This window comes from Sorex araneus, chromosome 4, assembly GCF_027595985.1.
Source record: "Sorex araneus isolate mSorAra2 chromosome 4, mSorAra2.pri, whole genome shotgun sequence".
In the NCBI taxonomy this organism is placed as follows: domain Eukaryota; kingdom Metazoa; phylum Chordata; class Mammalia; order Eulipotyphla; family Soricidae; genus Sorex; species Sorex araneus.
The window spans coordinates 109,985,138-110,010,712 of NC_073305.1; the positions used below are offsets into that span (position 1 = coordinate 109,985,138).

General features: G+C 40.9%; 1 pseudogene; it reads left to right on the top strand.

Annotated features, from left to right (window-relative positions):
- The first annotated feature begins 14,387 nt into the window (after positions 1-14,387).
- LOC129404356 (small ubiquitin-related modifier 2-like) overlaps positions 14,388-25,575 on the top strand; it is a 102,239-nt pseudogene continuing 91,051 nt past the window's right edge.

The window sequence follows — 25,575 nt, forward strand, 5'->3', positions numbered from 1 at the left end:
TAATATACACATTTACGGAACCGTGACCCCTGACTCCCACCCCACCAAAGTACCTTAGATCCTGGACCATTCTTCCTCTGTCACCTCTAGTTCAATCTTCATTCGTCACCTCTTCTCCCACTCCTTGGTTATCGTTTTGTAATTTGAGATCAAGGGTTTGTTATTGTTAGATTTTCTTGGGTTTTTTTTCTCCATATACCACAGATGAGTGAGATCATCTGGTATTTGTTCTTATTCCTTTGACTTATTACCCCCTTAGTTTCATTCACTTTGCAGCAAATTCCATGATGTGATTTCTTACAGCTACATAGTTTTCCATTGTGCAATATGTTACAACATCTTTATCTAAACATCTGTTGTTGGATATCTGGATTGTTTTCATATCCTGGCTATTCTTCTTGGTGCTGCAATGAACATAGGTGTGGCTTGTATCTTTTTGAATTAACGTTTTTGTGTTTTGGGGATAAATGCCAAAATGAGGAATGGCTGAGACAGATTGAGAGTATGAGAGTTTTGTTCTTTTTTTTTTTTTAGGCATCTCCATATTGTTTTCATAAAGGCTGAACATACCATTCCCAGCAACAGTTAATGAGGGTATGAAGGTCTTTTTTTTTTCAGTTTCATATCCTCTAACATTTTTCTAGATAGATTTTTTTTTTAAGACAAATAAGCTCAGCACTTATTTGACCTGTTGGTGACACACCTAGTAATAATTCCTATTTATTACTTTATGCCTTTTCCTGGTTTATTAAAAGAAGATATACCCCAATTATTCAAATAACATGTTTTTATTGTAATTTCAAGATAATACCACATACTATTATCATTCTTGTATTCTTTAATACCTAAATATTACACAGACTTTTTAATACATAGGATTGGGTGATTCTCTCATGACTGTGGTGTTGATAACAGTTCATTTATCTACTATTTAGTTGAATTACAACTTTTTTTTTTTTTGCTTTTGGGGTCACACCTGGCGATGCACAGGGGTTACTCCTGGCTCTGCACTCAGGAATTACCCCTGGCCGTGCTCAGGGGACCATATGGGATGCTGGGATTTGAACCCGGGTCGGCCGCGTGCAAGGCAAACGCCCTACCCGCTGTGCTATCTCTCCAGCCCCTGAATTACAACTTATTATATAGTATGTCTTTTAGTGTGGAGGGTTTAACACTTAAGGTTTTAAGTATTACAAGTGATGCCAGTGGTCCTTGAAATATAACGAGTTTTCATTTCACTAAGAGGAATGTTTGAAAGCACATGCCTGAGAGTGATACATGAAGATTAAAATAATCTGACCATGGAAGTTTTCTGCTTATTGTAATGTGTTTAGTTCTCAGAATGCATCAATGGGGAGTTGAAATAGTCTCAGGTTAGATGAAATGAAAATACACGATCAATTGGAAGTAATAACCTTTAAGAAACTTTTCTCCCATTAGCAGTTTCTTTGTTTTCCATTTGCCACAGCTCATGCTATTTCTAAATATACCATAAAGATAAAGGAAAGTTGACAAATAATTTAAAGATTTTATATTTTACTCTACCAAGAGACATTTGTACTTTAGCAAGAACAACTGAAAAATAACAATGCTTAACTGAACAGAAAAATCTACAATGCATTGGAAATTCAAATCTAGTTTCACTTAGGTTGTGCTACTAGATATTTTATTGCAAATGGAAGTATAAAAAAACCCATATTGGTTTTTTGAAGCATGTGTAATTTGTTAAACATTTCTTGCTAAAAATGCAAATGTCATTTAAGTCAGTGGTTTCCACACATTACTTTCTCTTTTAGAGAAGAGTTGTAGCCCTGTAGCACTGCCGTCCCTTGTCCCATTGTTCATCGATTTGCTCAAGAGGACACCAGTAACATCTCCATTGTGAGACTTGTTGTTACTATTTTTGGCATATTGAATACAACACAGGGAGCTTGTCAGGCTCTGCTGTGCGGGTGGGATACTCTTGGTAGCTTGCTGGGTTCTCTGAGAGGGATGGAGGAATCGAATCCGGGTTGGCCGTGTGCAAAGCAAACATCCCACCCCCTGTGCTATCACTCCAGTCCACAGAGAAGAGTTATTTTATTTTTATTTTTTTCTGGAAAGCTTACCCAATGGTGCTTAGAAACCTACCAAGTCTCTAGAGGGTAACTGCCACTGATGCTTAGGGGTTTACTTCTAGTGTTCTAGTAATGCTTGGGGAATGGATCACAAAGTGTCAAGTATTTTACAAGGACTTCCTGCATACAAGGTGTCTGATCAGCCTACTAAGCTTTCTCTCTACCCTCTTACAGAGTTTCTTAAAAACTCATTAGATCCCATGTCCTATCTTGGACACCCAAATCAATCTATATTTTATTCACAAATTTTACCAGATGCTTATAAGTTACATAACTTTTTTGGCTTTGCTTGACTCTTCCTATTATATATTTACTTAAAAATCAATTATTTATGTTCTTATATTATTGAATTGTTCTTATGCTTTCCATGATTTTATTTTATTATTTTTAATAACTTCTTGGGATAAATTATTGATTCATTAATTTTCAGAATTTTATTTTTTAATTATATTAATTTTAAGATTAAAATTTCTTCAAGTTTGAACTTAAAATGTATCTTACAATTTTAAATGGTTTGTTTTTAGTGCTATCTACTTGTATTTTCTAATTCCCACATGTTTTTTCATATGCATGTGATAAATGTATATTTCTTAATATTCTAATAGGCAAGAATAGTAGCCCTTTAAATTTTTATTGAAAACTTATTTCCATTGCTATCTAATAACATTTATGTATGTATGTATGTATGTATGTATGTATGTATGTATGTATGTATGTATTTTTCTTTTTGGGTCACACCTGGCAATGCACAGGGGTCACTTCTGGCTCTGCACTCAGGAATTAGCTCTGGAGGTGCTCAGGGGACCATATGGGATGCTAGGAATTGAACCCAGGTTGGCCATGTGCAAGGCAAATGCCCTACGTGCTGTGCTATCGCTCAAGCCCCAAGAACATTTATTATATGGATTTGGTCTCTTGGATTTGTTGAAATTTACTTTTGAATGTTTCAAAGTGAGCTTCAAATTTTATTTTTGCTATGATACACATTTAAAATAAATCCTGTCTAACTTTAGCATTTGATTTTGCTTTGATTGTTTCTGCTCTCTATAAATCGGTACTTTACTCCTATTGCTTTGTTTGCTTGTTCTTTGTCATCTTTCATCTTAAGCTCCACTCCCTTCCCCCCAAAATTGTGGAAAATATTTCAAAGCTGGTAATACAATATTTCTTTTTTATTTTGGTAATACAATATTTCTTTAATAATATTTTCCTTTCTCTTTAAAATCATGAGTGCTAGCAATTCAAGCAAGACCACTTTAAACCAAATTTAGATTAAGCATTTTTGCATTTTGTCTGGGAATTATTCAGGTGATATGAATTGAGCTTCAATTCTGCAGGAAGGCTCTAGTTTGTAGTTATAAGTTCTCAAGAATTTCCTTTCCCCAATCGCTTCTTCCTTTTCTGCACTATTTCAAGAGAATGTTTCTTCACAACTCTGTACAGTGGAAGTAAGGGATGGTGAGCTGGTGGATCAGATTTAGCTCATCTGTCCCACTTGTGCCGTGTGTTTCCTGTTCCGAGGGAAACCACAGCTGCCGGAAGCTTTCAAGCAATGTGGGGAGAAGTGTTAAGTGTGTAAGATATGTGGGTATCGGACCTTGTGTGAAGATGGTCTGCAGAGTCTGCACTTCAATGCCAAGCACAGGAACGAGAGGCTGCCTGCCCGACTGAATATGCAGACACACTGTCACTCAGAAGGCCACTTAACATGTACATGCACATGCACAAGCACACAGGAGAAGAAGGCGTCTCCTGTGTAGGAAAACCCCTTGCACCCAAGGCAGCCTGAAGAACACAGCTGCGCTCGCACTGGGAAAGGGCCCTCAACTGTGAGTTTTTCACAGTGAAAGGGCTTCTGCTGTGGCATGCGGCCTGCGAGCATCTAGGATGGCTGGTCCTGCTTCTGCTCGGTCTAGGGAAATCCCTTCAAAGTCGCAGCAGGGCAGCATCTGTTACCACACCCATCACACTGCACGAGGCAGTGGGAAAGTTTGAGTGCACTGAATGTGGCTACAAGTCTACCAACCTGGCATTCCTGTGGAGATACATGGAGATCCAGGGCCAGCGGAGAACCACAAACTTCAGTAGCACAAGCTCTGGAACCTTGTCATGAAGGAGAAGAAGCTGGTGGTGATGGTGCTCCTGGCACCAGCTGAGCTGGAGGAGGGCTCCGCTGAGGTCATCAAGGAGTTTCTGGCCTAGGGTACCTTAACCAACCTTTCAGCTTCCTGGCCAGAGGCTGGCTGCAGAGGAGGCTTCCCTGGCCTCTCAGCACCACAGACTACTATCCCCAGTGTTGGTGACACTAACCCCTGCTCCCAATAAACCACACGGCTTTGGGTGAAGGGATTAATTTTATACTGAGGCTATAGCTCTTTATGACCTTAGCTTTGTAGAGACTAGTCTCCAATTAAACATCCCAGTTTTGATGGGTACCAAAGTTACCTTTTTGTCCCTTTCATAGCTTATTCAATCCAAACAGAAGCTCATTATTTACAGTAGCCAAGATCTAGAAACAATCCAAATGTTCAACAACATAGTAGTGGACAATTAAATTATGGCATCTATATCTACATCTACAATGGAATAGTACCAGCTCCAAGAAATGAGATGGGATTCTTGCATTTGGCTGCAATATGAATGTAGTTGGGTGCATATCATGCTAAGTGAACTGAGTCATTAGGGAAAAAAACAAATGCTGGATAAGATGAGTCAACAGAATAGACAATCTCCAATTGGAAAAAACCCTGAGATATTGTCAAGAGAATAGCAAACTGGGTTGCAAGTGGGGAGGGGGGCAAGGCTGGATAATAACAGGATAGTAGTGGAGAATCATTTAAACATTGCCAGCATGAATCAATGATATAGAAACTTGTTAACCACATTATCTCAACAAACTAAAAACAAAAATAGAAACTTGGTTTTGCAAACCCTCTATAGTTTTATAGGTTTAAATAGTTCCCCTTCTTGCCCATTCTCAGATTGAAATCTTACAATCCTGTCAGTGCCACAATAATGAAAACTAAAAATATTTTTCAACGTATATCAATGTTTATCAGAGTAATGGTCCCAAACATAAGTCTTAAGCTTTATTTGTTTTTTTTGGAGGGGGTCACACCCGGTGATGCACAGGGGTTACTCCTGGCTCATGCACTCAGGAATTACTCCTGGCAGTGCTCAGGGTGCCATGTGGGATGTTTGGGATCAAACCCGGGTAGGCCACATGCAAGGCAAATTTCCTACCTGCTGTGCTTTCGCTCCAGCCCCTTAAGTTTTATTTGTAAAGCCTTATCTTTCCAGAGAGCTGTGGTCTTTGTTACTCTAGATCTGGGTAATGATGAGAGCAAGGGCTACTCTCTTATTAGCTCTTCTGAGAAGTATCTTGAGAGAAATTCTAATGGACTTGCTATAGCTGGAAGGTAAGACATTGAACCAGGGACAAAACTCTGTCAGAAAAAAAGAAGGAAAGCAGGTGTGTTGCAGAGGCCAACATAATAGCATCCATTGTGCAAACATTTTTAATTCTCTCATCACCACTTAAGAGGTCAGCATTCATCTTATTTTACATGAACAAAAACAGTGGCTCACTAGGAACCAATTTAAACCTGGAGATTCTTTACCTCATGTTCTTAACCACTGCACTTCTCTAACTCTTATGTGTCCTTTAACTGACTACTCACTTAGTATTCTTTAATGAAAAAAGTATGGACCACAGCACTTTTCTGGATAGAAAGAAAAACATAAGAACATGAATCAACACAGGAATAGGCCAGTGGCACCTCGGTGAATGTGCGAATGTGCTGAGATAGTGAAAGGAGACCACTGACAAACATAAGCACACTTGATATTCCTTTTTTTTTTTTTTTTTTGCTTTTGCTTTTTTTGAGTCACAGTCAGCTATTCACAGGGGTTACTTCTGGCTTTGCACTCAGGAATTACACCTGGCGGTGCGTGGGGGACCATATGGGATGCTGGGAATCAAATACCGGTCGACCAAATGCAAGGCAAACACCCTACCTGCCATGCTATCACTCTAGCTCCCATACTTGACATGTGTAACACTGCATTTTTGTGTTTGGATATCTTCCAAAGAGTGCCAGGACCACTCCTGGAAATTCTCTGCTCACTGGGCTGATAAATTGGTGATAGAGTCCAAAGATGTGGTGCTGTCAGAATCCTTCAGGGCTGGGAACCTCGCTAGGTATACCCTAAGTACCTATATAGTGTATCCTAAGTACCTTTATAGTGTTCCCAGGGCCTATATCCATATTGTGTGTTGATAAATCAGTAAATACAAATTAAATAAAGGAAAATGCTTTTAAAAAGCTTTGCATTCACGTTATGACCAATGTCACTATATTACACACCTAAAAATAAAAAAAGATACCTCAAACTCCTCAAAGTATTGAAAGTATCCAGGGTTTTTAACTGAAGATCTAAGAGGTGGAAGTAATGTGCTGGTGTGTTTGCATCATTTCCAACATAGCAGGATTTATAAAAAAATCCCACTTCTAATAAAAATTGCTCAAATCTTTCAATTAGTAGCTTCTTTTTTTTTTTTTTTTTTGCCTTTTTTTGGTCACACCCGGCGATGCACAGGGGTTACTCCTGGCTTTGCACTCAGGAGGATTATTCCTGGTGGTGCTTGGGGGACCATATGGGATGCTGGGGATTGAACCCAGGTCAGCTGCTTACAAGGCAAATGCCCTACCCTCTGTAATATCACTCCAGCCCCTCAATTTGTCCAGTCCCTTTCTATCTTTGTTTCTTAAGATACAAATCATTTCTTCCTTTTCCCTTTAGGTGTACCTTCAGCTTCCTCTTTTTCCCTGATATCTCTTCCATGTAACAAAAGCCTATTCTATGCCTAAATCTCTAGATTTGGACATTAAAAATCTTTTTCTTTGAATAATTCTGTATTTATCAGCCCAATAAAGACCTACTAGTCAAAGAGTCCTGTAGAGAAAGGAGAGGAGAGATTTTGCATGTACTTCTTACTGTAAGATTTTTTTGATGCTTGCCCCCAGTGTTTTATACGTAGGGTTCTCAGGAATGTAAGGAGAATATAAATAATATTAAGTGTGAGGCAAGATTTAAGCTTAAATGAATCATCATTACAAATTTTCATCTTGTGAAAAAGAACTATTTTCTCTATGGACTCTGAACATGTTTATTGAACAAAAATCCAATGTATAGCTTAGGATGGAATTGTTCTTTGTCCTTCAGCATATTTCTTTGTTCCCAGCAATAATGTTCCTGCAAAACACTATTCCACTGTAACATTACATGGTTTTTAAAACCCTAAATTTTTTTATGACCAACAGCCATGGAGGTGTTTCAGCATCTGTATACTAATAATTTCAAGAGAAATTTTCTGATGATAGTGACTTGCAAATATACAGAGTTTCAGTCAATTGCCTCTCAGCAATAAATCAAGTGCTCCAATGTCTGACCAGGCAGTTTTTCATTTTGTATTTCCATCTTATCCATCAGAAATATACTTTTGGGAAAGCTTAAATGATTTTTAAATGAAAGCAAATGAAATTTTTTTGCAAAAGGTAACACTAGACTTTGTTTATTTGTTTAAAATGAAATTGATAAGATTAATTTGAAAATTATTTGTTTTGTCTGAGTTTTGTGCTATTTTTATTGCCTATGCTTCTCCCGTAAGAAGTAGAGAGTTCCCAACAGTCACAAAATAAGGTTAAGAAAACATAAAGCAGCCAAATCACAAAATAAGCCTGCTTTAGATAAAGTGAATTTTACATCATACCAAGTACTCACATTCAATCTCTCTAGGAACAGAAGGTAGGTACCACAGTTTGTAAGCATATGTGAAAGTTCTAGGAGACAAAGCTAAAGAGAGGAAGGGACCCTTTCATCTATTACCCTTATGAATGGATCACAGCAAAGATTTGAGGTTATATAGTATTTTGAAAAAGAAATATTATGACCTGCATACTTATGGAGTCATATGCTGCTGTGTGTGGTGTAGGGAAGGGGGAGTAGAAGAAAAGAGATGGCAAAAATAGATACAATAAGCAGAAATAATCATAATCATAACATCATCATTCCATTGATCGTCGATTCTCTCGAGTGGTTTCAGTAATGTCTTTATTTGTCCTAGCCCTGAGATTTTAGAAGCCTCTCTTTACTTGTTGGAGTAAAAGTTTATGCCCCATTGGAGGCTCTTTCAGGGTCAGGGGAATGAGACCCAGCATTGTTACTGGTTTTGGCATATGAATACACCATGGGGAGTTTGCGAGGCTATCCCATGTGGGCAGGAAACTCTTGGTAGCTTGCCAGGTTCTTCCAGAGGGAGAAGTAGGCTATTGTAAAAAACTAAAGCTCGCCGAGGGGCGAGTGCACTCTCGGGCTCTCCGGGCAGCTCTGTCTCACCGCCCGCATTCGGTGCCCCGGAACCGCTGTGTGTGCTGTCGGACAAGGGCAGTCGAAGGAAGGAAGAAGGCCAAACTGGTTGCTCGATCAGTTTATTTCGTTCTCTCTCCCTGCTTCTCTCCTGGCTCTCGGTCTCTCTCTGGATCTGTGGATCTGGCCCCCGTGGATCTGGCTCCGTGGATCTGGCCCCCCAACCCACTCTTACCAGCCTAGTTAAATCTCCACAGCATGAAGGGGTTGGGGCGTACACATAGGTGTGGTCACCATCAATAGGGTAAGGTCCTTTCCCTTAGGGGATGCTTCTCCTAGGACTTAATTCTCTTTCAGCAGGAGGATCCACCCAAGGGCGGAGTCCCATGAATGTGTTTCTCTTCTCTTCAGCAAGCAAACATATAAGAATTCATAATATTAATTATTTTGTATGGACACAATAAGAGATGCATTAAAGCTTATAGAATTGCTCTCCTGGGGCCATCTCAATCTCAGACTACAGTGCTCAGGCCAGATCAGTCTTTTCTATCCCTGGCAGGGTCCCAGTCTCATAATTACTATTGGATCATGACAGCATTTGTCTATGATCAAGCTCTTAATTTATAGTTAAGAATTAGGCACTTTGGCCAGGCCCATCTCGATGCCAGGGTAGCACATAACTCACCGCTTGCCCTGGATCCTTCCCGTCCCACGTCTGGGACCCTGCTTTGGGGTGCTAGGAACTGAGGGCAACTGAGGCTTAAGTGGAGAAAGCAGAGGCCCGGGAGGGAATAATATTCAAGGCCAATTAATTCCCAAGTTATAAAAACATAATATTGTCTTCTTGTGTCTATACAAAACAGACATAGCTTTAAAGTAAATTATTCAAAAGGCACAAGAAGAGGAGAAAGGCAATATTAACTTATATAATATAAATTCAGTATCCTAGGAAGTTCTGACCTTGCAAATTAGCAGAGTCAGATTAAGGGAAAGCAGCGGATTAACTCTTTTGGGGAAGAGAACATGGAGAAGTGATTATAGCTAAACAAAGGGATGGGAGACATTCGGGAACACCTTGATGGGTGAGACTGGGGTAAGCCTAAACTCCGGGGAAAACCGGGACAAACTACTTGTGGCAAGGAGGGAGAGGACAAAGTAATGTCATCCTACAGGCTATAAGATGTCGCTTCCCAGAGGTTGGTTTAAGTCTCTGGATGTTGGCCATTGGTGGGATTACACAGTGCATGGGGCAGTTCCTGGGTGTGAACGCCTAGCTACTGGAAAATGGGAAATCTGGGCGAAAGAGGCCCAGTCCTGATGTGAGCAGAAGCAATAATATTTATATTCATAATAAGCAAATATTTACAGAGTAAATAGGAACAATAAATAGGCCATCACAGTATCTGTGGATAGGGTATTAGCAAATAGAGGTGTAGTATACTGGATAAATTTCAAAAGTAGAGGTGTCAGGATTAGCTTATAAATTTAATATGAAACATAAAGGTTAACAATAAAATTAATGATGGTGGCAAGAGTTATTACCCCCCAAAACTTGACAAAATTAGATTGCCATTTACAAAGATGGGGCAGATTGTGGAATGAATATTTTGGGGGGGGGACCCAAGATTTAATTTTAGGAGCATTAAAATAGAAATGTCTATTAATACCCAAGAAGAGATGTTGAGAAATGAGTCTATACTTCAGGAAGGAGATGGAAATCTAATGAGATATTAACATATATGTGGAATTTCATCATCAATGAAATTTTATAAACTCTAGCATATAAATATTGAAAAAGGAAGTGTAAAAAACTAAGGCACACCAACGGGCGCGTGTACTCTCAGGCTCTCCGGGCGGCTCTGTCTCACTGCCCGCATCCGGTGCTCCGGAACTGCTGTGTGTGCTGTCGGTCAAGGGCAGGCGATGGAAGGAAGAAGGCCAAACTGGTTGCTCGATCAGTTTATTTCGTTCTCTCTCTCTGCTTCTTCTGATTCTGGCCCCCCTTTGCCCCACAGTCTTAGTTTATATAGCAAATTACATAGGGCGGTGGCACAAAGGTGGGTTTAACATCAACAAATAAACAAAGAAGGCTAAGACCATTTCTTAACAAAATTTCATCTAAGGAAATATCATCTAAGGACATCCACTAAAGGGAGTGATTCCAAACAAGGGTGTGTCAGGGTATGAGCTAGTAATCTGTTTAAATAGTTACAGTAAATCTACTTCTAATATTTCTAGCAATGTCATTCTGTATGAGCACAGTAAGAGATATAAATTTTGGCTCTTCCTGAGGACATCTCACTATACAGTCCTCAGGCCAGGTTAGTCTTCCTAACCCCAGCAGGGTCCTAGTCTCGTCGTTACCTTTGGATCATGACAGCATTGTCCATGATCATGCTCTCAACTTATAGTTGAGTATTGTGGTGCTTTGGCCTGACCTATCTCGATGCCAGGGTAGCACATAACTCTCTGCTTGCCCTGGATCCATCCTGTCCCTCATTGGGACCCTGCTTTTGGGGTGCTAGAAACTGAGGGCAACTGAGTTAAGAAAGCAGATGCGCAGGAGTAAATATTATTGGAGTCAATCAACTCCCACATTACGAGCACAATATTGTCTTCCTATGTCCATACAGAAAGGACATTGCTTTCAGGTAAACTATGTTCCCTAAGGCAAGGCTAAAAGGACAAACCCCATGTTATCCTACAGGGAAGGAAGACAGATTCCTAAGTCAATGCAATATAAATAATCAGGAAGATGAGATGTCGCGCGCCGCTTCGTCCAGCGAAGAAACACGCAACTCGGAGATCCTTTTGGCTGCGATTTATTTAGGAACTTTCTCATGCGTTAGAGAAGAAATCAGGAACGGGGACGTGGAGTAAGGCGGAAAATGGGACGCATGAGGGAGAACCCTCTAGCTAGGTGACTTACCCCCTTATATACCTCTCGCTGCCTGCTTACGCCCACGTGTCTGCATCTGATAGGTTAGTTATACCTTGTGGGCGTGACAGGACATCCTGTTTTCTTACACCTTGTGGGCGTGACAGGACATCCTGTTTTCAAAGCACGGTGAAATTGACAAGAACAGGTGTTGTTTATGAAGCACGTCCTGTGGAGGCTCTCCACAATGAGATCTGACAACAAAGGAAACTGAGAGGTGGAATGGAAATTAGACAAAATGGCATCCCATATGCTGAGTGAAGGAACTGTTTTAGATCAAAAATAATGGACAGTCCTTCAAAAACTAGAAATTGAGCTTCCATATGACCCCACAATACCACTTCTGGGAATATATCCCGAGGATACAAAACAGCACAGAAGAAATGACATCTGTACCTATATATTCATTGCAGCACTGTTAACAATAGCCAAAATATGGAAACAACCCGAGTGTCCTAAAACAGATGACTGGTTAAAGAAACTTTGGTACATCTACACAATGGAATACTATGCAGCTGCTAGGAGAGATGAAGTCATGAAATTTGCTTATAAATAGATAGACATGGAAAGTATCATGCTAAGTGAAATGAGTCAGAAAGAGAGGGACAGACATAGAAAGACTGCACTCTGTGGGGTGTAGGGTAGCATCACATGAGGCTGACACCCAAGAACAGTAGATACAAGGGCCAGGGGGTTTGCTCCATAGTTGGAAGACTGCTTCACGAGTGGAGGGGAGAAGGCAGATGGAGTAGAGAAGGGATCACTAAGAAAATGATGGCTGGAGGAACCAGTTGGGATGGGAGATGCATGCCAAAAGTAGATAATGGACCAAACATGATGACCTCTCAGTGTCTGTGTTGCAAGGCATAATGCCCCAAAGTAGAGAGAGTATGGGAGTATGGGGAATGCTGTCTGCCATAGAGGCAGGGGGAGGGTGGGAAAGGGGGGGTATACCTGGGATATTGGTGGTGGGGAATGTGCACTGGTGGACGGATGGGTGTTTGATCATTGTGAGATTGTAACCCAAACATGAAAGCTTGTAACTATCTCACAGTGATTCAATAAAATTAATTTTTTTTAAAAGAATAATACTTTAGTCAGATTCTACTAAAGGGCTCAGAATGATTTAGACCAGGATGCGACCATTATACACAGAGCATGGAGTTCACCTTTCTAAAAGACAATTCATTAGACTGTCAAGGAAAAAATACAATTTTTAAGAGTTGAAATCAGGCTAGGAAAAAAAATGAAATAAAGAGCAGAGATTGATAACACTCCAAAAGAAGATGGATATGGAATGTCAGCGGGATGGACCATATAGGATCAAGGAGATGTTTTGTTATATTTTTAAAAGAAATGAAAATAATAAGCATACTCATTAAAGAGTATTTAAATTCTTTTAGGTTCCTTCTCCTTAGACTCACTAAATTAATTAATTGGTACAACTGGGAATAAACATGCAATTTACATAAAAATGACATTTTATTTATTTATTTATTTTTTATTGAATCACCATGTGGAAAGTTACAAAGCTTCCAAGCTTAAGTCTCAGTTATACAATGCTTGAACACCCATCCCTTCACCAGTGCACATGTTCCACCACCAAGGATCACAGTATACCTCCCCCCATCTCCCACCCACTAGCCCCCCCACCCCGCCTGTGTAACTGATAAATTTCACTTTACTTTCACTTTTCTTTGATTACATTCAGTATTTCAACAAAAAACTCACTATTATTGTTTGAAGTTTCTCCTCCCCAAAGTCGGACCTGCTGAAAAGGAAAAAAGGACATATTCTAAGTTAAAAAATTGTATTTCCACACTGACTCACTTTGTAAAGTTATTCATTTTGTAAAGTCTTATCTTTTTAAACAAATCTCAAAATCTATTTAAAAAATTATGATTTTAGTTTTTTTTCTTTCTTTTTTAAAAGTGGAGTAATACTTGTTTTCAAGAGTATAAATACTCATGTGTCTCAGGATACAATGTTACCATCACTAAAGTGTCAATATTGTAGGATAACATTGGTTCATCCTTTCTCCTCTGCCTTTTCTCCCTTGCCTCAGTGAGCTTAGGTTTATTGGGTTACACCCATCACAGTGCTCCTGAGGCACTCCCATTCCTCTGTGTTTATCTTCTACTTTGTGATCTGCTTCCCTTATCTGTTAATCACTTATATCCCCAAATCAGACTCTTTGACTTGTTAGGTTAGATTCTTCTAAGGACTCTGGATTTTGTATTTGTAAGTGAAATATTGCTTTTCTCTTTCATTTATTCTTTTTCATAATTTATTTTAGAGCAATGTCCTTTTCGTATAGATGAAGCAAGACAGTTAATGCTTTGCTTTTGTAACTTGGGAGCTAATTGACTCCGAATAATACTTACTCCTGGACATCTGTCATTTTACTTGACTTAAGCCTCAATTGCCCTTAATTCCTAGTACTCCCAAACAGGGTCCTGACAGAGGGACTTAGATGGACCCAAGGCAAGCTGTGAGCTACCCTTGTATTGAAAAGGGACAGGCCGGAGACGTCGGTGTGGCTCCAGCAGGAGGAGCCCCGCGCCACAGGACGCGCAGCCGGCCGGGCCGCCCAGGGGTCACTCCTGGCTCATGCACTCAGGAATTACTCCAGGCGGTGCTCGAGGGACCATATGGGATGCTGGGATTTGAACCCAGGTCAACCTCGTGCAAGGCAAATGCCCTACCCGCTATGCTATTGCTCCAGCCCCAGGAAGCAGGAGTACGTAAGCTACGTTGTGGTGATTCTTAATTTGGATTCAGTCGATGGCTACATGACTTGCCTGCGGGAGGACTCTCTGCTCTTATAGTTCCTGTCACTGAATCTGTACCAGAACAGGTTTTTGGGCCTGGCTGCCATGGCATCTCCATCGAGAAACTCACAGAACCGATGACGCTGCAAAGAGCCACTGCGACGCAGCTACAGCCCTGGCCAGCTGCACAGCATGGCCCTGAGAACAGGCCCCCATGGCACTGTGACCATCCCCCGTTCCACCAGCGACACCGACCTGGTCACCTCAGACAGCCGCTCCACACTCATGGCCAGCAGTTCCTACTATTCCATAGGACACTCGCAGGACCTGGTGATCCACTGGGATATAGAGGAGGAAGTGGATGCTGGAGACTGGATTGGCATGTACCTCATTGGTGAGTGAACATGTTTAGCCATACCCACTACATAGTCTCCTAGGCTAATGTTCTTGGAGTATTGTTTGAGTTTGTGATGCATTCTTCGCAATCTCCAGATAAACATGACTTTTCTTTTGTTATGAAGAGAGTGGGTGCAGTATCTAGACATGGAGAGATGTGTGGCCCTCACTGATGTGTCACTGTCACCAAATCACCACTGCTTTTCTTCTGCCACAATCACAGCAACTCTATGACAAGGCAAAAGAGCAATATCATTGATCTAATAAGAAAATCACTTTTGATTGCCCTATTAATGCAGTAGTTCATAAACCAGATGAATGATAAATAGCTTTTCTCATCCTCCTGTTAATTGGCACAGAATGTATAAAGACTATGTTATTTTAATGAAAGCTTGAACTAATTTACAATTATACATTTCCACTGGCCTCCTGTGTTGGCATTAAGGATTGGGTTCCCAAAAGGAGAGAGAACAAAAGGGAATTCCCTGCCTCAGAGACAGGGTGGGATAGTGGGGATGGTGGGAGGGATACTGGGAACATTGGTGGAGGTGAATGGGCACTGAAGGAAGGATGTAAATGATCACTGTACGACTGAAATGCAAACATGAAAGTTCATAAGTTTGCAACTGTACCTCACAGTGATTCACTAATAAAAAATTTAAAAAAAAAGAAAAGGGACAAGCCAAGTGCCATAAAATTTATTTATTTATTTTTAATTTTATCACCATGTGGAAAGTTACAGAGTTCTCAGGTTTATGTCTCAGTTATACCGTATTCAAACACCATCCCTTCACCAGTGCCCATATTCCACCACCAAAATCCCCGGTATACCCCCCGCCCCCCACCCCAACTGTATAACTGATGAATTTCATTTAATTTTCTCTTCACCTTGATTACGTTCCATATTTCAACACAAAACTCACTATTGTTGTGGGAGTTATACCCCCAAACAAGATAACACTAATAAGGAAGCATTTGATAATTAGTTTTCCATTAAAAGATCGTATGTTTTCAGGTTTTAGAAAAGGCCGTGCGGCTCGGATGTGTCCAGTCCCGAATCCTGGAGCCGTGTTAGTTGCTGCTCAGTGTCTCCAGGGCTCCATCTGGAGAAGGTGTGCTGGCGGCACCTCCTCCTTCTGGCTCCCCGGTGTTGCTGAAGTGCCATAAAATTTAAGAGCACAGTCATGGATAAATTCTGTCATGACCCAAAGAGAAGTGACTGGACAAGGACTCTGCTAGGGTTAGGAAGGAATAATCTGGCCTGAAGACTATAGTCTGGGATATATAATGAGATGTCCCCAGGAGAACTACTCTATAAGTTTAATATATCTATTACTTTGTCCATACAAAATGATTAGAAAGATTATTAAGTAAATTTAAGATAAGATGACCATTTAAGAGGCCGGAGCAATAGTATAGTGGGTAGGGTGTTTGTTTTGCATGATGCCCACCTGGATCCAATCCCTGGCATTCCTCTAACCCCCCACCTTTCCCAACCCCCCCCCCCCACACACACACACCCGTGCACTGCCAGGAGTAACCCAAAAAGGAGAAAAAAAAAAGATGACCTTTTAAATGGATATGAACTAAGGAAAAGAGAAATACACCCTTAGATGAAATTCTGCCCTTGAGTGGATCTCCAAGCAGGATGAGATCTTTGTCTTAGAAAAGCTTCCCCCAAAGGAAGAGTTTGACATATACTGATTGTGCTATCTGACTTGGTTGTAGTTGCAACCCCCAACCTTGGCGATTGGGCTCTTAACTAAAACTGGGAGACAGGAATAATGGGGGGCAGAGTGAGACTAGCATGAGGGACAGTAGGAGATGGGAATGAGGGGCAGGAGCACACTGGAATGGGGCGCTCAGTGAGGTTGGAATAGGGACTCAAGGAGGATGGAATAAATGGCTGGATGGACATTGGCATAACCAGCAACTGATCACCAGCCAGCTGGGGGCCCTGTTGCCTTGTTCCTTCCTTCATGTGTCTATCTGCAGCAGCTGGAGGGAGGGGGGTTGGGGGTGGAGAAGCGGCTTATGGCCACCGAATGCTCATGCATGCAACCTCACTTTTTTGAACACACATATATATCATTACACCCCCTTCCTTTGTCCCCTGCTCCCAGCCTCAGTGCTTTGTTCTAAAGATAGAGGAGCTAGAGAAGGAGTTTTTAAAAATATACTTTTAAGTTTCAAAAGTATGAGTTGCACGCAAATAAACTTCATTCACTGTAATCCTAAATCTTATTGACGACAAGAATAAGATCTTATTCTAAAATGAAATGATGCTGTCACCATGTTTCCCTTTTCCAATATTGGAGCTGAAAGATAAGCAAGTCTCACTGGATAAAGGTAAACATCTTCTCACACCTGTTACAGTAATGCTAACACACCAACTATTATAAAAGAGCTACACTGAATTAATGAGTATTCTAGCTCAGTAGAACATGGCCCTAGATTGATGTACCAATGCCTATTTGCTCAAGCTGGCACCAGTAACGTCTCCACTGTGAGACTTGTTGGCACAGCTGCGATAGGACACAGAATCCAGACCCATCTAAGTCCAAGGAAGTCCCAATACCAAGCCAGGGTTCAGCTTTGGACTGTCCCTGCTCAGTCAGTGAACACCTGTGCCCCAAAAGGAACTCCAAAGCAGCCAGGAGCCACATAAATCTCATTGGACCTGGCAGGTGTCCCATACTTCTCCTCCAATCAAACCTGAACACCCCCCCCAAAGCCCCACCCCACTCTGGGTTCTTCTAGCTGTTATTTGACGGAGCAAGCTGACCACTGCTGGTCTGTATGTTGACACAGTCTTGCCAGCTGCAGGGCCATTTCAGTCTTTGGCATGCACTGTGCTGTTTGGATTTGGCCTCCGAAGCAGCTGCCAAAGCTGTAACAGGCCACTGTGATGAGAGCAAACCAGAGGCCATGGAGCCGCCTTCTGTCTGTGTGCCTTGGACGTTGTCACTGTTAGGGTCCAGTGTCAATAGCTTCCCCCCAACGAATCTGCACAAAAAGCTCAGCCAGTAATGTAATAAACAAGCGGAGTTTATTAGCCAGATAGCTGGGGTCAAGCTTCTAGGCACGCAGGCCCAAGCAAGACCCTGAGCAAGGGAAAAGCCGCAAATTTTATAGTCAGTGCTTGCATCTGCTTACATCCCAACTCGCACATACTAATTTTAACAACAGCATGAGTAAGAATGTAAGTTTCATGATTCAGAAGAAAACATATTTTCAAATAGTACAAACAAGCTGTTACAGATAGGTAATCTAGACGTGTTTTCAGAACATTCTGGCAGCTACCCACCCTGCTTGTATCTGGGTGGCTTCTATAGACAGTGAATAGCGGTTATGAAACTATTTGCCAAGGCTGAGTTTTCAGCCCAGTTGTCCTTCCCTTGCAGATATCCAGGGGGAGAAGCGGGGATTTTAAGAAAAACCAAAAGGTTTAAGTAAAACAGGATGTGGAGCAGGAACCAGGCATGATGGAGTCGCTCCTGCCCCGCTCTGTGTCTAACATCACCACATCCCACACAGCCCTGATCACCAATTGCCCTGTCAACCCACCCAAAGGCCTCATGCTGCCACGGGACTGTCTCAGGCCTGCTCCTTCTTCCCCGTGTCCCAGGAAGCCAGCTGTCAGCAGCTGTTAGAACTCCAGGAGCAGAAACTCTGATACTGAGTAGGTGGGATAAGCAGTTGGGCTACCGTTAGGTCAAGATTCACTGTATTCTACTGACTGGCTTGCTTTGCAGATAGCACCATTTTCTGTCAAGTTTAGGCAATGCAAATCCTGTGATCTAGAACCATAGGAAGAGTTAAAGAGCTAAGGGGATGCCCATTACATGTTCTCAAGCTAGAGTGGTACTCATGTGGTGGGGCAGATTGTCACAGAAATAGTCACTCATTAGGTAAAGTCCAGCGGGAGCAAAGCAGCAACCCCGGGGCATCTCTTGGGAACTCGCCGTGACTGACCATAATGGGGATCTGAGAGAGACCCATGAGTGCACCTCACAAGCAGCAGAGCTTTTCTGAGTGTGAGGAGTTGGAGAGCGAGTACAGGGTTAAGGCACTGGCCTTGTGCCACCGACCCCAATTCGAATCCCTGGCACTACAGACCTAAGCACCGCTAGGAGTCACTCCAGAGCACAGAGCCGCGACTAACTAGCCCATGACCACAGGTGGGTTATTACCCGACCCTTCTAACACCTCTCCCCCCCACAAAATACCATACTGATGGTGAGAGATCAAGGGTTCAATTCTGTCCACTACTTCATGACTATTGCACCAGTCCATGTGAGTAGGGCATTTGCCTTGTATGAGACCAACCCAGGTTCAATTCTCTGTCCCTCTTGGAGAGGCTGGGAAGCTACTGAGAGTATCCCACCCTCACAGTAGAGCCTAGCAAGCTCCCCGTGGAGTATTCGATATACCAATACCCAAATATTTTTGATTTATTTGATTTCAGAAGCAGACATGTGTATGTTTTAAATCATCTCTGGGTGATTGCAATGTGCTTTTGAAGCTGAGAATCACTGCCTAACACTTAGGTTTTCCACCTCAAGGAGGGAAAAAAAATCATAGCTCTTTATGATTAAAAGGCTTGAAATTTGATCTAATCTCAAACATAGAGCAGAGAAAATAGCCACCTCCACCTGAAGTAATCTCCTACCATGGATCTCATCTACCACAGAGAACACACTACCATAATTTTCCTGATGTGGCAGCTCCATGCGCTGCCAGTGAATGTGGGAGAGGGTGACTTGGCATCTGTGGGCAGGATTTCTCTTCTTCCCTGACTGACTGAGTTGACAATTGCAGTCTCAGAGCAAATTGAAGTCTCAGAACCAAATTCGTTTTTCATTTTTGTTTTTTTTTTTTCCACTACATTTTGACAGTAGGTAAGGAAAAACTGGGCTATCACAATGCTTGTTCTAAATGTTGGATGGAAAGTGGGAGAGGCAACTGAAAAGAAATTAGGGTGAGCAGGAATGAGCAAAACAAATCTGAGCTGAAGCCAGATTTCTAGGGGCAAACTCATGTTTTGTTTCATTTGCTTAAGGCAGCAGTATAGTGTTGTTTACATTTCTGATCGTTTTGCCTTTTGTTTGTTTTGTTTTGGTGTTTGGACCACACCAAGAAGTACTGAGGATTCACATAGTGATGGGGCTCATACCTAGCGCTCCAGCATATTTTACATATGTTCCAGTCTTTTGAGTTATTTCCCTAACTCCTGTTTCTGTTTTTTCTAATGCTAGCAGCAGGATATATTTTCCTTTGGAGAGAAGAGTCCACAATAAGGATCTTTTCCTAAAATTCTGAAATGCACAATTTTAACCTAGATATTTGATTTTGAGGACAAACAGAAGTCTCATCAAAACAAAAATGAAGGACTGTAGTGACAGTACAGAGGATAGGGTGCTTGCCTTGCACATGGCAGAACCGGGGTTCAATATCCGGCATTTCCGATGGTGCCCTGTGCTCAGCCAGGAATGATTCCTGGTGCAGAGCCTGGAGTAAGCCCTGAGCACAGTCATGGGTGGCCTTCAAACAAAACAAAACAGAAAACCAAAAACCATCACCACCACCACGACCATCACCACCACCAACAACAAATAAAACCCTCCATAAATGAAGGAACTGAAGTTATAGCCCACAGGGCTGGGCTGGAGCATAAGCTCTTTATACAAAAGCCATGAGTTCAACCTAGGACAGCATGCATGGCCTGTTCACCCAGTATCACTGAGTGAAGCCTGCAGACCCCCAGCACTGTTAGGTCTGAGCACCATGGCATCACCAGCTGAGTGCTGGTGTCAGGTTCACATAGCCTGGCAGAGTTTTGCTGGAAGTGACCCCTCAAACTCCTGCACACTACTTGAGAGAGATCCCCAGACTAAAAGCAGCTGTAATGTCTAAAGAATTTCATCCCCATTATTTAGCAATTTTTCTGCTTCTCAAATCATTGTTAACACATATCAATGTTTTTTCTGTGAGAAAACCATTAGATGAACTGTTCAGTCTAGTCTTTCCTCTACCAGATATTTGTTTCTAAATATACTACATGTGCATACTTGGATCAATAAAGATCAATAAAGATCATACTCTTCTGCTACCTCAGACCATATTATCCTTAACAGTTTCACATCACCCCTCCATATGACATTTTTGATACTTAGTTTCCCTTTAGCGTCCTTTTTTCTAGTTTCCAGTCCCTTGATCTATCATATGTTTGCCTATGATCATATATTTAAGACGCTTTCTCCCAGCACAAATCATTTATCTTTATTGATATGCATGTATTTAAGAGCGATATACATTTGTCTATTGAGGGTGTGCTTTTAATTTACTTAAATAACATTAAACTAAAAATTGCTGTCAGAGTTTATTTTAATTGTTTCTTCTTGGGTAATTCTACATCTAAATATATGTAGTTTTTGTTTTATTTTCCCTTATGTTGAGTAATAGTCTATTATAGAAGTACTATTTTAGAAAAAGTCATCATAATTACTTTATTTTAATGGCTACATTCTAACAGTAATATACTATTGAAATTGCATTATTTGTCAGTATATACTCATCTATCTATAACACGTATTAATTTGATAATGCTGCCAAAAAATGTACTATATACCAGATGGTTTAAACTGAAATTTATTTTCTCACAGTTCTGAAAGTCCACGATCAAGATATAGGCAGGATTATTTTCCTGATGTCTTTCTCCTTAGCTTGCAGATGTATATATTCTTCATCTATTTTTTTCAAAGTCTTTCCCCTGTGTATTTATGTCCATGTCCTCATTTTCTCTTCTTTTAAAGACAGGTCACACATAGGATAGAACCCACTTTAAAGACTTCATTTTAGCTTAATTACATCTTTAAAGGTCTTATCTTCAAATACATAATCACATTCTGAAGCACCATGTGTTAGTTTTTCAACATATGAAATTGGGGTAGACACAATTTAACCTCTACCTAACTATATAACATATAAATAGCACTGTAGCACTGTTCTCACGGTGATTCAATTAAAAAAAATAGAATTGAAAGAGATATTAGTCTATGTTTAGTTCATGTAATTTCCTTAAGTATTTAAGAAGGCATTTGATTCATTCATTAAGTCACTTTTCTCTCTTGTTTCTATTTCCTCATTCATAAAACTAAAGAATTCTTAATCATCTTTTAACTTTTTTAACAAATAAAATAAAAATCATTAAAGTTATTTTCTCAAATTACATCACAAATCATACTCTTGTATTAAGCACAAATTTTACTCTTTGCATTCTTAAGTATATGTATATACATCTCCAGATTTTTTTGTTTCTCTTAAACTCTGGCTTGTAGTTCATTTGTAAGCTACTCTGTACCTTCTCAAGAAGGTATTTATCTTGGTTCTCTAGTTTTCTTTTCCTCTTTAGCTAATTTTAGTTCCATTATTCAAGTTCTTTGGAATTATGAAATTCACTTAGGAAATAACTATTGATCTCTTGTTAGAGCATGAAGGTGACTCTGGCTCATTTTTTGTTTTTATCATACTTTAAAAAACTCAACACATAAGAAATAATGTTACAAGCCTGAGCTCAAATTAGAAGTCAAACAAACAGCAGTCCATGTGCTAATAAGAATCATGATAGACATCATTCTTTAAACAATAGTAGTATAGTTTTCTATCATTAATTTTAATTTTTGCATGCTTAAATCATTTTCTTTTAGTCATTGAGCTATTAAGTTAGTATTAAAGTGTCTGAGCACTAGCCATAATTATAATTAATATGTTTTATATGAATCCGTAATAAAGCTCATGGAGGATCCTGATGTATTGAGTTTGACGCTGTTTGGCTAGGGCTTCGATGACCACTTTACTCTCAACAGAATCAAAGGCCTTCTTTAAATCGATGAACATTAAACAAAGCTGCATCTTGAACTTCACGAAACTTCAATGAGCTTGGTCACTGTGTGGATATGGTCGATCGTGCTGAATCCTTTTCGGAACCCAGCTTGCTCGCACGGTTGTCCTTCGTCTAGTGTTCTGCCTATTCTATTCAAGATGACTTGAGTGAACAACTTGTAGACGATGGAAAAATAGGCAGATTGGGCGATAGTTGCTGATGTGGTGGATGTCTCCCTTCTTGTACAACAGAACGGTCCTGCTGGTTTTCCACTGGGATAGAACCTTCCATTCAGACAGGTAGCGTGTGAAGAGCTGAGCCAGTGTATTGACAAGTACTAGCGGCAGATTCTTCAGGTATTCAGAGCTGACCTTGTCTGGACTGGGTGCTGTACGAATCTTTACCGATGAAATGGCGTGTCGAATTTCAGAAGGGAGAACATTAGGAACGACATATCCATCCTGCGGAATTTGGTATGTGGGCAGGTGGATGTGGCTATCGAAGAGATCCAGCAGAAGTTGTGAATAATCCTCTCCATTGCTCTTCTGGAAGATATGATAGGTCCATAAGGATGTCAGAGGGCAGACATCTTGGTCTTTGTAATTGACCAAGGAGAGGCGAGCATTGCAAATACTTTTTCCAGCTTCTACCACATCGGACAACACTGCTGCTCTTCTCTCTTGGAGGTCCTCCTTTATCACTTCTCTACACAACTTTGCGAGCTCAGATATTAGTTTGTGATTGCCTGAGGCTCATGCCAAACCACATTGGTGAATGAGCTTGAGTTTCTGAAGACAGGCGCCTGTTTGTGGCTTTCTCACTCTCAGCATTCTTCATGCAGTCATGGAGGTTGTGAAAGAATCGATCGATTGTATTCCTTGTCGATATTGCCAAGGATGGTATCTTCCCATTGAGTTTGCGTTCAAACTCATTACACCAGGAATTCCCCGCAAGCTGTAGTATGGATTTACCACCAGGATTTCAACACTCTATAAGGAAGTAATTATCAACTTAAAGAGAGGGGTTCAGCAAGGTGATGCCATTTCACTGAAACTCTTCAGTGCCACCCTCGAGAACGTCTTGTGCTGACTGAAATGGAAAGAAATGGAGTGAAGATCGATGGTCGGCAACTACACCACCTCTGCTTCGCTGATGACATTGTTCTGATAACACCAAACATTCGCCAAGGGCACAAATGCTGGCTAACTTCAACCTCAAGTGTGGAAAGGTCGGACTGCAGCTGAATCTCACCAACACAATGTTCATGAAAAACGAACTAGTCCCTGACGTTCCATTTTCTCTCAATGGAATGAACATCTCTGAATGCAGCAGCTATGTGTACCTGGGTCAAGAACTCAACATGAGGAACTACTTGGTGCTAGAACTGTGCAGGAGGAAGAAAGCAGCATGGAACGCCTTCAAGAGCATCGAAGTGGTTAAGAGGACGAAGAACCTCCAGCTCCAGGCATATCTTTTCGACTCCACTGTTTTTCCTGCACTAATATACGCCTCCGAGAGCTGGGTCCTAAGAAAACAGGCTGAGAATGCTATTTGGGTTTCCCAAAGAGGAATCGAAAGAGCTATGCTCGGAGTATCATGTTTCACTCAAGTGAGAGAAGGAATCCGGACTTCCAATCTCTGTCGACAGTCAAGAATCAGGGACACTGTCTCATTTGCCAAGGCATCATAAGTCAGATGGGCCGGGCACGTAATGCAATTCACAGAGGACCGCTGAACTAGAGCTGTTACGGACTGGATTCCACGGGACGTCAAAAGACTGCATGGCCTCCTACCTAGGAGATGGTCAGACTTCTTCGTCAAAACCCTGAATGAACGGTTTATGACTCTTTATCTTCCTGGATCAAGCAGGAGCCATTGGACTACATTAGCATGTGACAGGGACGAATGGAGACATTATGGGCACTCGCTTGAGCAAATCAAAGATCAACGGGATGACAAGTTATAAAAGTGATGTTTTATATGATATCCTAAAAATCTGAAAGATTTATGAGCATTCTCAAATAAGCTTGATCTTATTTTAGATCACCACACTGATCCTGCTCCAGATAAACTAAATTGAGGGGTTATCTTTATGTCAAAGGATGACAACACATTTACCAGGACTTACTTTCTATTATGTAGAGAGGGTGCAATTTTCCCTTGGTTTTGTGATCTAATTTGGTATATTTTTAAAAATCCAAGCAAGTTAGAACTAAGGAGAGAGATATGTTTCCTAGTATTTGCTATTAAATAAATAATAACAGAAGGACAAACCTTAGTCTAACGAAGAAACACTGTTTAGTTATAAACTCCTTGGGTCTTAAAAAAAGGTAGAATAAGAATCTACTCTGCAAAGTGAACCTTACATAAGTATGATCACTATAAAGGTTCAGACTTGAGTACATTTAAAGGTTTTTTTTTTTACCAAGTCTGATATTTCCAAAGTAAGGTTTCCATATACAATTCAATTTTGTGATATGGAATCCATAGTGATTTTATACTTATTTCATCTTCTTTCTCATTTTTATCTGCCATTTGGTTTGTAAAATAGGGTCTGCATTACAAATTTTTGTTTGTTTGATTTTGGGTCACACTGGGAGATGCTCACCAGGGATCTAACCCAGATCAGCTGCATGCAAAACAAGGGCCATAACCCCCTTACTATCTGTCCATTACCTATAAATTATATCTTTTCAGGAAATTTCACTATCCATGTTTTTATACTTTGCCATAGGAGCCATAGATGCCATGGAAATTTTCTGGGAACTTAATGAGAATATTCCTTAATTTCTGTGCTCTTTGCAAGGGCATTACATTAAGAAATTAAGTAAAGATGCTGATTAGGCTTCTGCTTCCAGGTAGGACATAAAGGAATGCCAAATAATTTTGCTCTCACAGTAACTATAAGAAATACCCCTAGAGCTGGAGCAATAGCAATAGCTGGGTAGGGCGTTTGCCTTGCACGCGGCTGACCCGGGTTTGATTCCCAGCATCCCATATGGTCCCCTGAGTACCACCAGTAGTTAATTTCTGAGCACAGAGTCAGGAGTAACCCTTGTGCATTGCCGGGTGTGACCCAAAAAGCAAAAAAAAAAAAAC